Here is a 15,313-nt window from a genome sequence, read left to right on the forward strand (position 1 = left end):
AGATTTTATTTATTTATTTGAGAGAGAGAGCATGGTGGGGTCAGAGGGAGAAGCAGGTTCCCCACTGAGCAGGGAACCCATCATGGGGCTTAACCCCGGACTCTGGGGATCATGACCTGAGCTGAAGGCAGACACTTAATGGACTGAGCCACCCAGCCCCTTAACTTCAGAGTTTTTAAAGATAAACAAAAATCAGAACAAAACATCAAAATGTATAGTTTTACAAAAACTGTATTCTTAGAGAAAAATACATGTTTAATTATTTTTGTTATTAAACAAGAAACTATGATAACATATTAACTAAGATTCAAATTAAAAGTATAAATCCTAATGTAAATTGCAGTTTTTGAGGCTAAAAAGAACAAAACCTGACAAAGCTTATAGGCTTCCCCAAAAGTATATTCAGAGAAAAAGGCAGAATTTAATCATTTTTAGTACTTAACAAAAATAATAACCATAGCTAAACTTGAACTTAATTAATACTTATAATTAAACAAATATAACTGAAGCAGAATTGACCAATGTTAAACGACATACACAAATTAATTTTATATATATATATGTATATATATATTCTTTTCAACAAGCCTAACCCAAAAAGCAAAGGTAAAGCAAAAGTATACATCTTTAGGATTAAATATTTTAAATATAAATATAAAAAATTTAAAATGTTAAAAAAAATGCAATATGTTACCTTGAAAACTAATTTAAAAACATAAAAATTATAATTATATACATACACATACTCATATTTTTCCAAAAAATGTTTAAAAAGAGACAGAAAAGTAAGTATAGAAAAAAAATGAGATATTTAAAGACAAGTATCTTTCCATATACTAACTCTAGCACTGATAACTCCCAAGAGGCAAGGTTTCCAACTGAGTTACCAGTCCATGGAGTTTCCTAAGAATACAAGGTAAAAACAAAACAGATCACAGTCCTCTCAGAGACTGTATATATAACTGTATTGCTAACCTACTACTGCATAATTCCAATGATAATTCTTAGATGTCCGTAACTGCACTGATAGGAAATCTTTTGATAAAGTCATATAGACCTAGAAATGAAGAGTCTTCTAGTGGACAGGACTAGAGCCAACTAGATTTTGATCAGTAAATCATTCCACTGACAGAAAAATGATTATGTTTCTGATCGTATGCAGCAAATGATATGGAAGAGTCATCATTATGAACCTTTCTGCTTTTATAAATAGGAAATGTTATATGTGCTCCATCTTCAACCGTATATTGTACTGGTAACTTGGGGGTTATTATATTTACCTGTTAGTTTCTAAAAGAGAGGTGTTAGAACATGTGTCTGGTTGTGAAGTTCAAGCACAGGTTAATGTCTAACATGAAAGAGAGGCCAAGATGAAAGATAGAGAAATGGATAGATAGAGAGACAGATACCCAAGAGATATCTCAAGATCAAGGAACAGGTGTAGAGAGAGTGAAAGTTAAGCAGCTGAAAGTTGTTGTTACAACAGCATATTTTCATTCTTTAAAATTCTAGATAATCCATAGTGTGACTAAGACTGAAGCAGAGTGGAGAAAGTACAGGATATGAAGCAATCCAGAAACTGTGATGGCACAGGGTTCCAAGATCTGTTCAGAAGAAATAACTAAAGATATTGGAAATAAAAAGCAAACTTTTTTTTTTTTTAAAAAGTAGATACTCAGGATATAGGCAGAGACAAAGATTTAATTAGCAAGTTAGAATCATTTGCCCAGTTCAAAGCAGAAATAGCGGAATAGAAAAATATAAAATAAAACTGGAGAAATAAAGAATGAATGCTAAAGTCTAATACTTTATTAATAAAAGGTTCAGAAAAAGAAAAAGATAGTAAGGAAATATTTAAAGAATTGATAATAAAGGATTCTTGGAACTAAAGTATGCTGTTTTCAAAAAGCTTATTTAAATGGGACAAGCTTGTATAAGAAAAAGAAACTAAAAATAACCCTTTCTAGATACATGGAAGTGAAATTTCATAAAATCAAAAATAAATAAAGCTTATAAAAGATACCAAAGATTAGCAGCCTCTAAAAATTCAGCAATCTTGCACTTGTACCATTCCTTGGCCTCCTGAAGGTTCTTGATAGCCAGGCTTTCATACTGCTGGAGTACCTCATGGAGGACTGCTGTGAGGTCAGGCTTGGAAACATATGTATTGAGTTGGACATGCTGGTCCTGAATCTGGGCCTGCAGTTCCTGGATTTCCTCATCATGTAGGTTCTTCAAAAAAGCAATCTCTTTTTTTTTTTTTTTAAGATTTTATTATTTATTTATTTATTTGACAGACAGAGATCACAAGTAGGCAGAGAGGCAGGCAGAGAGAGAGAAGGGAAGCAGGCTCCCCACTGAGCAAAGAGCCCAACGCTGGGCCTGATCCCAGGACTTCGGGATCATGACCCAAGCTGAAGGCAGAGGCTTCAACCCACTGAGCCACCCAGGCACCCCAAAAGCAATCTCTTCTTGCAAGTATTCCACTTTGTGCTCAAAGTCAAGATATGCCAAAGAAGCACTTGTCAACACCCTGTCTCAAAGGCTGCAGGGAGCTCTTGGCTTCCTCTCTCTTAAGCATCTTCCCTTGCAACTTCTCCTGCAGCCACATGATGTCCTCAGCCAGGGTGTCCTGCTCCACCTTGAAATGGGCTTTGTCATTGGTGAGCTGGTCCACCTGCAGGCACAGCTCCCGAATCTCCTCCTTACAGAGTCCCCCAGGTGTAACTTACCCAGATCCTTGTGCTGCTCCACTTCGGCCAGGTGGATCTTGTTCTGCTGCTCCAAGAAGCCCACACTGATGTAGTTGACAAAGCCGTCATTCAGCTCCTGCAGCTCCACGTTCTCATTGGCACAAGTGTTCCCAAACTCAGTGTCCATGGCATCGGCCAATGAAAAGGATACAGTTCCTCACCTTCCGGCATACCAGGACAGCTGAATGTTAAGACGGTTCTCAACACTGACACTGCCTCCTACAGGAAGCTGCTGGAAGGTGAAGAGAGCAGGATTGCTCTGCCTCTTGCAAACTTTCCTTCCCTGAACCTGAGGGAAACCAATCTGGATTCACCAACGCCCCCAACCACTTGACACTCACTCAAGGACAATTTTGATTAAGACACTTGGAACTAGAGATGGACAGGTCATCAATGAAACTTCCCAGCATCACGATGACCTTGAGTGAAGATTGCGCATATTGGGTACAACAATTATTACCAGCAAGAGTTAAAAAAATAAATCCATATCTTAAAGTAACAGCTTTCAAATGACTTTCTGCAGTTTTTTAGGACCGTAAGATCGATTTATAATAGGAATAACCTCTAATTCTTAAGAAATAACACTCTTAAAAGATTTGGGGAAAAGTTTACAACATAGTCTAGTTTATGAAGAAAACTTGTGCTAGAATATTTCTGAAAAAGTATTTTTGAGTACCATTAAAACTGCTTTTTTCCAAGAAGTATCTGACCGATTTGTTTCTGCTTCAATAAATCTTTGGAAAACTAAAAAAAAAAAAAAAAAAAAAAGATATGAAAGAGCTTGCTAAAATACCTACAGTTAACTAGCATAAGATTGACATCTGATTTCTCTTCAACAACATTTTCAGCAATCAAAAAAGTCTTAAAAGTTGAGAAAACAAAACCCTTTGAAAATAAAACTATTTTCAGCTGGAGTAATATTTAAATATGAGTTGTTACTGTCAGATATATATAGCATTCAAAAAGTTTATCACCAAGAGACAATCTCCAAAATGATTACTAAATGACGCTACCTAAGAAGGAAAAAAATGAATCTAGAAGATCAAGATAATATAAGGAACAAAAGTAAATTATTAAAATTTGTTTAATGCCTACCCAGTAATAATAGTTTTTTCCATAAAAGTCCAGAACTAAAATCCGAGAGGTTAAAAATACTGGATCTACGTTGAGGAAGAAAGGAGAAGAGAGTAAGAAGTGGAAGGGACAAAGGAAGGGAAGTAATACTTAAATAAGCATGAATACAAAAATATGCTAAGGGATAAAATATATTAAATATTCTTTATAATTTGAAGATAAAACAATAGAAATAATACATATCAGGCAAATACTAACCTAAAAGAGAGAGAAGAAGAGGGTGATGTGGACCAGCAGCAGCAGCAGCAGACGTGACACAAAGAGGATAATGATCAGTTTCATAATTACCATATTTCTCCCCTAAGTCAATATACAAAGCAGACAAAAAATTAGAAATAAAATGATTTATATTATAATTCTATAAAATAATATAATTTATACCTAAGGAATAGGAAATTAAAATTTTTACCACATAATAAAAATATTAAGAAATATTGGCTACATAATAGAGAATAGTGGCTGTCTCAAGAAAGTATCATAATTTCCATGTTACAGGATAAATCCTAAAAAAAGGGGGGATAAATTCTTAGTTTACAATGCAATGCAATCTGAAATCTACAGCAGAAAGATCGTTTTTTTGAATCACATAGGAAGAAAGGAAAGCCCCCCCCCCATATTACACACAGTCAATACGGGGAAATCTGGGCAAGTTTTAGCGAGAACTCCAGTGAAATCACTACAAAACAAAATTTGCTGGGACAAACTAAAATGTATGTAACAGGGTGCCTGGGTGGCTTAGTTGGTTTGGTAACTGCCTTTAGCTCCTGCCTTGGGCTCAGGTCATGACCCTGAAGTGTCGGGATCAAGTCCTGCATCGGGCTCCCAGCTCCAACGGGGAGTTTGCTTCTCCCTCTGACCTTCTCCCTTCTCATGCTCTCTCTCACTGTCCCTCTCTCAAATAAATAAATAAAATCTTTTATAAATAAATAAATAAAATGTACCTAACACAAAACTTCAGAAGGTTAAAAGAGCTAATGTGATTAACTATAAAAGAATATCATATGGTATTAGAATATCATATGAAGAAAATATTTTATGTTTGAAAACACATAAGACTGGTAGTGAGAAATCACAAATTAAAATGAATATACAAATTTACATAAATAAGAATTGGTAACTACAGACATATGGGCAGAGGCTATGAGGAGGCAATTCCTAGGTGAACCATGAAGCTCAAGCTCACTAATACTCAAAAGAAATGCAAACTGGAACAAGGAGAAAACATTTTTCACCCACTGGGTAGGGAAATTTTAGAAGTGTGATTACATCAATATTTGAGAGTATGAGGAAAAGAGAAACTCATATATGCTGATGATAAACCTGTAACACAGTCATATTAAAGAACCATTTGGTATCTTAAGTGAAAATGCATTTATCTTTACATCCTAGAAATACTCTTCTACATATATATCCTAAAAAAATTTGTACATTGTACAAAAGGAGGTATGTGTGAGGATAGCCACTGTGGCATCCTAAGGAACAACTTAATATGCTTTGGTGAGGTCAATAGATTGATAAAATGTGAAATAACATGATGTAATTAATGAAATATATAACAAAATATGTTGAAAATGCTGATAGAAAAGTCAAGTTGCAATAGAATGTGTACACTAAATTTACATAATTTTTTTTTAAGATTTATCAGAGAGAGAGTGAGCACAAGCAGGCAGAGTGGCAGGCTGAGGCAGAGAGAGGAGCAGGCTCCCTACTGAGCAAGGAGCCCGATGTGGAACTTGATTCCAGAACCCTGGGATCATGACCTGAGCCAAAGGCAGCAGCTTAACAGACTGAGCCACCCAGGCTCACCCAATTTATATAATTTTTAAAAGTACATATGATACATTATATGTATAATAACATATGTACATATGTCTCACATATGTATATCTGTAAATAAAGGTAGAGATGGAAGATTTGCAGGTTAAGCATCTAATTTGTGATAATGTTTTTATGATGAGAAGAAAAGGTACTGAAATGGAAGATTAAAGAAGAAAATGGGGTCTCAACTAAGGAGGAGGTGGAAAAGATAAACTGATTGAAATCTGTGTGCCTAAGATCCAGCATGATACAAATACTTAAATGAATTAAATATATGCAATATGAGCCAAGGAAAACACCTGCTTTGATAGAAAAAATATGTAGATACACCTATCATCTAATAAAGCTCCTGAGTTTTGTTTTCTGGCTCTATCAATCTATGAAATAATTGTGAATATTGACATTGACAAGAATGTGTAAGCTTTATATATTTATATACACACACATGCTTATGTATACCTATATATGTATATACATAGTTATTTTCAGACATACATATGATTCAAATGCCTTCCAAAAGAAAAATAATGACTCTAGGAGGAAAACTAAGACACACAGAGTACGGTAAAAGTAAATTTTATATATGTATAAAATTTATATTTTGCAGTATTTTCAGCCCATATCAAACAGAAACATAACCAAATTGAAGCACTGGTTATCTCCTGATGTCCATGGAATATGCCAGCTGGTTTGCTCAAGGTTGAGCTGGTAATGGGTCATCAAAATATAGGAGAATAAAAAAGTTTAGCTTAATGTAACACAGTAATATTTCGAAATGAATTACTAGAACAGTTTCAACTCAGAAACTTTCCATGAGGGAATGGATTATGTATGACAGTGTGTAAGATTTGATTAGATACTGATGATAATGTGTTTTATTAATTACATTCAGACAGGTGCTGAGCAGAAGTAACTGAAAAACAAAACAACTTTGAAGATTCATTTAGATTAAGGTTTAACTAATTAATATTACTGCGATAAATATATCACATAATTATCCTATGTGCTGCAAATGACTGATAAATAAATGAACGAATATTTGTCCCCTTTACCATAAGAGTCTCTGATCCCTTTTTCCTTCCCATTTCTTTGCCTGTGGCCAGGGACATCCATAGTCACTTCATGTCTTTTCCTGACCTTAGATGTTGCTTCTGTTGCTGCCTCATAAGATAATTTTTCCAGTTACTCTTGACTTTACATCTTAGCATAGATATCAATATGTTTGTCAAGATTTGGTCTTCTGATTGAAAAACTGTAATATTCTTCCTATAAAGCTGAAAATTAATTAATAGGACAAAAACAGAGCCCTATTTGTTTCTTACAACCTTCTATATAACTCCTGACTTATTTTTGACTTTATATAGTCTTCATACTATAATATTTTTATTCAAATTCTTGGGCAGACAGCATCAAAAGAAAATGGGGAAGAGGCATCACACAGGACATTCCAAGTCATCCATTCTCAAGAGCAGTTCCAAGTGCTCCAGAAGCATTTCAAAGCATTCTTGCTCTTCTTCCACCAAATCTCTCTCATCCCACTAATTGCTTGGGAGCTTAAGGATTGTGTTCCCAAACCCTCCTGCTCCTGTCTCATTCTGAGATTGTGACCTGAGCTGAAAGCAGAGGCTTAACCCACTGAGCCACCCAGGTGCCACAAAGAAATATCTTTGAAACTTTTTAGATCATGGCTCCCCAAGAGATATATAAAGATACAAGTATACAATATGTGCACGTATGCCTGAACATATGTGTATAAGAAAGTTTCAGCAGCCGGTCAGAGCGAGCACCCAGAACTCCAAGATACTCTAATCTGTACCAGTGAAGGAGAAGAAGATCACAGATGTCAAACTAGGAAAGCTGCCAAGCTGGATGCCGATGGGGGATTTCACCCCTGAAAGTACTGTTAGAGCATTTCAAAGAGGTTATTACCAGAATTACAAGTATGCCAGTATGAAGAAAGGGAGTGTCACTGGGATTTCTACAGTGCTGGCAGCCTACATGCTTTTCAGCCACAGTCTCCTTACAACGAACTCAAAGGTGATCAGCTGTGCAAGAATCACTGGAGAGGACCCAGCGTGAACATTCTGCATTCCTGACTATGACTTTTGCCCTGCAACCCTTGAATCCTTTCATATCCTAATTGAGAATTAACATCCAATAAAAGACAATGGGGAGGGAATGGAGGATGACAAAATTTCATATAAAAATCCTTAATCTTACTAAATGTGATAGATCTCATATTTTCTATTCATCTATTATTTTTAATACTGATCATAACCTATTGGACTGATTTTATGAATCCTGAAAGTGTCATGGTTCTAAACTTAGGAAGAAGAAAACCCCAGCAGAATTATCTCCTCTTTCCCCCTAGGTAGATCACTCTGTTATCTACCATCACTGTACTTAGTACATACCTATGTGATAGAACTTGTGCTTTTTTAACATTTATTTAAACATTGCCATCATGTGCTTTTTAGATTAGGGCCCTTTTCAATTCATATTTTTTTATTTTTTATTTTTTTAAGATTTTATTTATTTATTTGACAGAGAGAGGCAGAGAGGCAGGCAGAGAGGGGGAAGCAGGCTCCCTGCTGAGCAGAGAGCTCGATGCGGGGCTGGATCCCAGGACCCTGAGATCATGACCTGAGCTGAAGGCAGAGGCTTAACCCACTGTGCCACCCAGGCACCCTGCAATTCATATTTAAAAAAAAAAAAAAAAAGATTCTATTTATTTATTTATTTGAGAGAGAATAAGCATGGGGAGAGTGACAAGCAGACTCCCTGCTGAGTAAGGAGCCCCATTCAGAACCTGGTCCCAGAACCTTTAGATATGACCTGAGCTGAAGTCAGATGCTTAACCAACTGAACCACTAAGGTACCCCCAAATCATCTCTATCTCCCTTATCATACTTCACACACTTAGAACACTTAGCATAGGGTTCAGCATATAAAAATTATGCAATAAATGTTTCTTCACTAAATTTGATAATACTTAAATATTCCCCAAAACTTGTTATTTCAAATGCCTAAAATGGAAAAAGTTATACTACTATAATATTTAGTTCAATAAAACTGTAGACTGGTGAAAGATATGCTACAGTTATAAAAGAGACTCAGATTAGATAACATATGGAAAAATGCTGAGCCATTTCAGTCACCAAGTATTATGGACTGTTTTTGTCCCCCCAGCTCATATGCTGAAACCCTACCTCTCAATTTAATATCAGGGTATAAAGAGGTAGGGTCTTTGAGAGATAATTAGGACCAGATAAGGTCAAGAGAACAGGATTATTACCTTTGTAAGAGAGCTTGCTTCCCCTCTCTACTCTGTCGTGTGAGGATAAAATGAGAAGCTAGCAGTGCAACCCAGAAGAGAGCTCTCCCCGGGACGTGACTACGTTGATATACTGATCTTGGACCTCCAATATCTCCGACTGTAAGAAATAATTTCTGTGGTTTATTAAGGCACCCATTCCATGGCATTTTTGTTATAGCAGCCTGAGATATCTAAGACATCTAGAAATGGCGAAGGTATCCTCACTAGTTTCAAAGAAGGCAGAAAGGTTTTTGAAATAGTTCATCCTTATTTCCATTAAAAATAATAAAATTTAACATTTTGAGGTCTAGTTAGTTAGGCTTCAGTTATCTGGAATATGTTTCTACCCATGCTGATTTTCTCTTTCATTAGGCTAGGAAGAAAAGTATATTTTGCATCCTAATTTCTTAAAATCTTTACTTAAAAAATACATAGATAAAAACACATTAGAGTCTGATATGTTTTAAAGCAACAAAATGAATTTTTTAAAAAATCTGACATAATTTTGTAAGAACATTACAGACTTTTATAAAATTTCAATATTTTATTCCTAAGACATTATGCCTAAAATAAATAAATAAATAAAGCATTAACGCTATGTATAAGGGTAAGTAAGTATAGTTAGAATTAAATACCGTAGCCTTTACAGTATCTGGAGGATATCACAGTTACAGTTTACCGTATTTCTACGAATTATTATGGATGAATGCTTTGTAAACTCTAAATTCTGTAACCCTTGGAGAAATTTTTACCTTTACAAGATGGGAGAAAATTTTCTTAAAATGAGTCCACTGGGGCACCTGGGTGGTTCAGTGGGTTAAAGACTCTGCCTTCAGCTCAGGTCATGATCCCAGGGTCCTTGGGCTCTCTGCTCGGTGGGGAGCCTGCTTCCCCCCCACCCCACCTGCCTCTCTGGCTACTTGTGATCTCTATCTGTCAAATAAGTAGATAAAGTCTTTAACAAAAAAAAGAAGAGTCCACTGAAGTGCAAAGTTTACTTGTCATCACGTATCAGAAATAAACATAAATGGACTAAGGAGGTGTTCTGGAAATGAAATAAACCATTTTTACTAATCTTTTAAATGTCAGACTAGCATAGAATATAAAGCAATACTTCTAAAAAGCTGCAACCCCAGTTAAAAATGTTTTATGGCTACTTGATACAAAATCACCAAGTGTTATCTTTCTTAATTAGAGATATGCTTATTTGATGGACAAACTAATTCAGAACCTCAAAAATCTTAAAACTCAAAATCAACACTGAAATTTAAGTCTTCATGCAGTCAATGTGAAGGCATTACATATACTGACACGGGAAATTTCTCAAGCATATATGGCTTTTATATTAGGAGGGGGAAAGAATAAGACTAATATATTGCCCATATGACCAAAAACGTGGTACACTTGGGCAAATGTGGGAATAAATTGCTTAAAATTACTGTCAGCATCAAGACTCAGGCTGATAAGAAGCCTCTCACTGTCATGATGTAAAATGAATAATTTATAATTATATCATGTATTCTCTAGTCTACTTCTAGAAGCACAAGGCTTGATTTTCTTATTTAAGGAACAAATAAATGCATTAACAAATAACTTATTATAATTATTACAGTTAATTATAAACTTTTAAAGTATGTATAAATTTAATGAAAATTTAAAGTTAAGTAATACTACCTACAGTCGAAGATTACTTTTTAAGACAATGTTTTTTTAAATATATCATATATACTGAGATATGCACAGGCCACAAAAGTATAGTTCAACACATTTTCACAACATGCCTATGCTTGTATAACTGTGACCAGACTTCTCAGCACAGAGGTTCTCATATGGCCCGCTGAGTTTCTTTCCTTCCGTCACGAAGAGTAATCTCTATCCTGACTTCTACCACAATCAACTGTGATGTTCCTATTCTTATAATTCATGTAATTGAATCATAGAGAAATTCATGTTCTTGCACATGATTTCTCTAGTTCAATATCTATGAGATTTGTCTTCTTGAATGTAGCAATAATTCATAAATTGCTATCCCTCATTTACATTACATTATATGAATATACCATAATTTACTTGTCCATTCTACCACTGATAAACATTTGGATTGTTTCCAAATTGGGGCAAATGCAAATAGTGCTGCTGTAAATATTCTACCTTTTGATGCATATAGAAGAATAACTTCCTAGAAGTGGTATGTCTGAATAATAAGTTTTGCGACATGACAGCTTTGTAGACACAACCATGCTTTTCTCCAAAGTGGTTCTATCAGATTACATTCTGACAATAATGTAATTGATTTCTGATTATTCTACATAATATCCAAGACTGGGAGTGACAATTTTGTTGTTGTTGTTGTTTAATTTTACCCATTCCACACTAAATGAGAAGAACACACAGCCAAAAATACTTTATCCAAGGCTGACATTCAAAATGGATGGAGAGGGGCGCCTGGGTGGCTCAGTAGGTTAAAGCCTCTGCTTTGGGCTGGGATCATGATCCCAGGGTCCTGGGATTGAGCCCCAAGTCAGGCTCTCTGCTCAACAGGGAGCCTGCTTCCCTCCCTTCTCTCTGCCTGCCTCTATGCCTGCTTGTAATCTCTGTCAAGTAAATAAATAAAATCTTAAAAAAAAAATTATGGAGAGATAAAAAGCTTCCGAGACCAGTAAGGTTTAAAAGAATATGTGACCCCCCAAGACTGCACTACAAGAAATATTAAAGGGGGTTCTATAAAACAAGAACCCAAGAGTGTCATAGAACAGAAATTTACAGAGACAATCTATAGAAATGAGGACTTCACAGGCAACATGATGTGAATAAAAACATACCTTTCAACAACCACTCTCAACATGAACAGCCTAAATGCTTCCATAAAACGACACAAGGTTGCAGATTGGATAAAATGAAAGGATCCATCCATGTATTGTCTATAAGAGACCCATTTTGAACCTCAGGATACATCCAGACTGAAAGTGAAGGGATGGAAAAGCATTGTTCATGCCAATAGGCCTCAAAAATAATCTGGGATAGCAATTCTTGTATCAGATAAATTAGATTTAAACTAAAGAGTATAGTCAGAGATAAAGAAGGTCACTTCATAATTCTTAAAGGGTCTATCCATCAAGGAGATCTAACAATTGTAGATATTTATGTCCCCAGTATGGGAGCAGCCAAGTACATGAGACAACTGTTAATCAAGATAAAGAGTCATAATGATATGAATACATTAATAGCAGGGGATCTTAACACACCGCTCTCAGTAATAGACAGATCATCGAAGCAGAAAATCAATAAAGAAATAAGAGCATTGAATGACACATTGGACCAGATGGACCTCATAGATATATACAGAACATTCCACCCTAAAACAACAGAATACTCATTCTTCTCGAACACACATGGAACTTTCTCCAGAAAAGACCACATACTGGGTCAAAATCATGGCTCAACCAATATCAAAAGATTGAGATCATTCCCTGCATATTCTTAGACCACCATGTTTTGAAACTGGAACTCAACCACAAAAAAAAGTATGGAAGGAATTCAAACACTTGGAAGCTAAAGACCACCCTGCTTAAGAATATTTGGATCAACCAGTAAATCAAAGAAGAACTTAAACAATTCATGGAAACCAGTGAGAATGAAGACACATCGGTCCAAAGTCTATGGGATTCAACAAAGGCAGTCCTAAGTGGGAAATACATAGCCATCCAAGCCTTCCTCAAAAAAAAAAAAAAAAAATTAAAAATCCTGAATATACCAGTTCTCTTTACACCTTGAAGAACTGGAAAAATCAACAACAAATTAAGCCAACCTCACACACAAGAAGGGAAATAATCAAGATTAGAGCAGAGATCAATGAGATAGAAACTAGAGATACAGTAGAACACATCAATGAAACTAGAAGCTGGTTTTTTTGAAAGTATCAGTAAGACCAATAAACCACTGGCTAATACAAAAGAAAGGAGAGAGGACCCAAGTTAATAAAATTATGAATGAAAAGGGAGAGATCATGACTAACACCAAGGAAATAGAAATGATCATCAGAAATTATTATCAACATATATATGCCAACAAAGTTAAGCAACCTAGATGAAATGGATGCATTCCTGGAAACCTATAAACTTCCAAAACTGAATCAGGAAGAAGAAGAAATTGACAACAGGAATAGAACAATATCTAGTAAAAGAGATTGAAGAGACCAAAATCCTCCCAAATAGCAAAGAGTCCAAGACCTGATGGATTCCCTGGAGAATTCTACCAAACATTCAAAGAAGAAATAATACCCATTCTCCTGAAGTTGCTTCAAAAAATAAAAAGAGAAGGAAAACTTCCAGACTCTTTCTATGAAGCCAGCATTACCCTGATCCCCAAGCCAGAATTTCAGACCAATATCCTTGATGAATATGGATGCCAAGATTCTTGACAAGATCCTAGATAATAGGATCCAGCAGTACATTAAACATATTAACCACCATGACCAGGTGTGATTTATCCATGGGATGCAAGCATGGTTCAACATTAGCAAATCAATTAAGAGAAGAGAGAACCACCTGGTCCTCTCAACTGATGCAGAAAAAGCATTTGACAAGATACAACATCCATTCCTGATTAAAAGGATTCAAAGTACAGGGATAGAGGGAACATTCCTCAACCTCATAAAATCTACCTAAGAAAAACCCACAGCAGATACCATCCTCAATGACAGCCTTCCCTATGAGATCAGGAACACAACAAGGATGCCCACTCTCGCCACTGTTGTTCAACATAGTACTAGAAACTCTAGCAACAGCAATCTGACAGCAAAAAGAAATAAAAGGTATTCAAATTGGCAAAGAAGAAGTCAAACTCTCTCACAGATGACATGATACTTTATATGGAAAACACAAAAGACTCCACCCCTAAACTACTAGAACTCATGCAGCAATTCTAGCACCAAGAACTATAAGCTACTTGGGAATAAACCTAATCAAAGAGGTAAAAGATCTGTACTCAAGGAACTACAGAACACTCATGAAAGAAATTGAAGAAGACGCAAAAAGATGGAAGAGCATTCCATGCTCATGGCTCCGAAGAATAAGCATTGTTAAAATGTCTATACAGCCTAGAGCAATCTATACTTTCAATGCCATCCCAATCAGAAGTCCACTGGTATTTTTCAAAGAGCTGGAACAAACAATCCTGCAACTTGTATGGAACCAGAAAAGACCCCAAATCACCAAGGAAATATTGAAAAAGAAAAACAAAACTGGGGACATCATGTTGCCTGACTTCAAGCTTTACTACAAAGCTATGATCATCAAGGCAGCATGGAACTGGTTCAAAAACAGACACATAGACCAGAGGAACACAGTAGAGAGCCGAGATATGGACCCTCAACTCTATGGTCAAATGATCTTCAACAAAGCAGGAGAAAGCATACAGTGGAAAAAAAGACAGTCTCTTCAATAAATGGTGCTGGGAAAATTTGACAGTTACATGTAGAAGAATGAAATTCAACCATTCTCTTACACCATACACAAAGATAACTCAAAATGAAGAAAAGACCTCAACATGAAGCAGGAATCTATCAAAATCCTAGAGGAGAACATAGGTAGTAACTTCTTCCACATCGGCCACAGCAACTTCTTTTAAGACATGTCTCCAAAAGCAAAGGAAACAAAAGCAAAAATAAACTTTTGGGACTTCATCAAGATCAAAGATTCTGCACAGCAAAGGAAACAGTCAACAAAACAAAGGGGCAACCCATGGAATGGGAGAAGATATTTGCAAATGACACTACAGACAAAGGGCTGATATCCAAGATCTATAAAGAACTCCTCAAACTCAACACACACCAAAAAGAAAATCACGTCAAAAAATGGGCAAAAGACATGAACAGACACTTCTCCAAAGAAGACATACAAATGGCTAACAGGCACATGAAAAATGTTCATCATAATAATGATGATTATTATTCATCATCTCCATGATGGAGATGATTCATCTCCATCAGGGAAATTCAAATCAAAACCACATTGAGATATCACCTTATACCAGTTAGAATGTCCAAAATCAACAAGACAGTAAACATGTGTTGCAGTGGATGTGGAGAAAGGGAAACCCTCTTACACCATTGATGGGAATGAAAGTTGGTGCACCCACTTGGGAAAACAGTGTGGAGATTCCTTAAGAAATTAAAAACACAGCTTCCCTATGACCCTGCAATTGCCCTACTGGGTATTTATGACAAAGATACTGAAAAGAAAGACCATCTGTGCCCCAGTGTTCATAGAAACAATGGCCATAGTCGTTGAAC

This window comes from Mustela nivalis, assembly GCF_964662115.1.
Source record: "Mustela nivalis genome assembly, chromosome: 6".
Classification (NCBI taxonomy): domain Eukaryota; kingdom Metazoa; phylum Chordata; class Mammalia; order Carnivora; family Mustelidae; genus Mustela; species Mustela nivalis.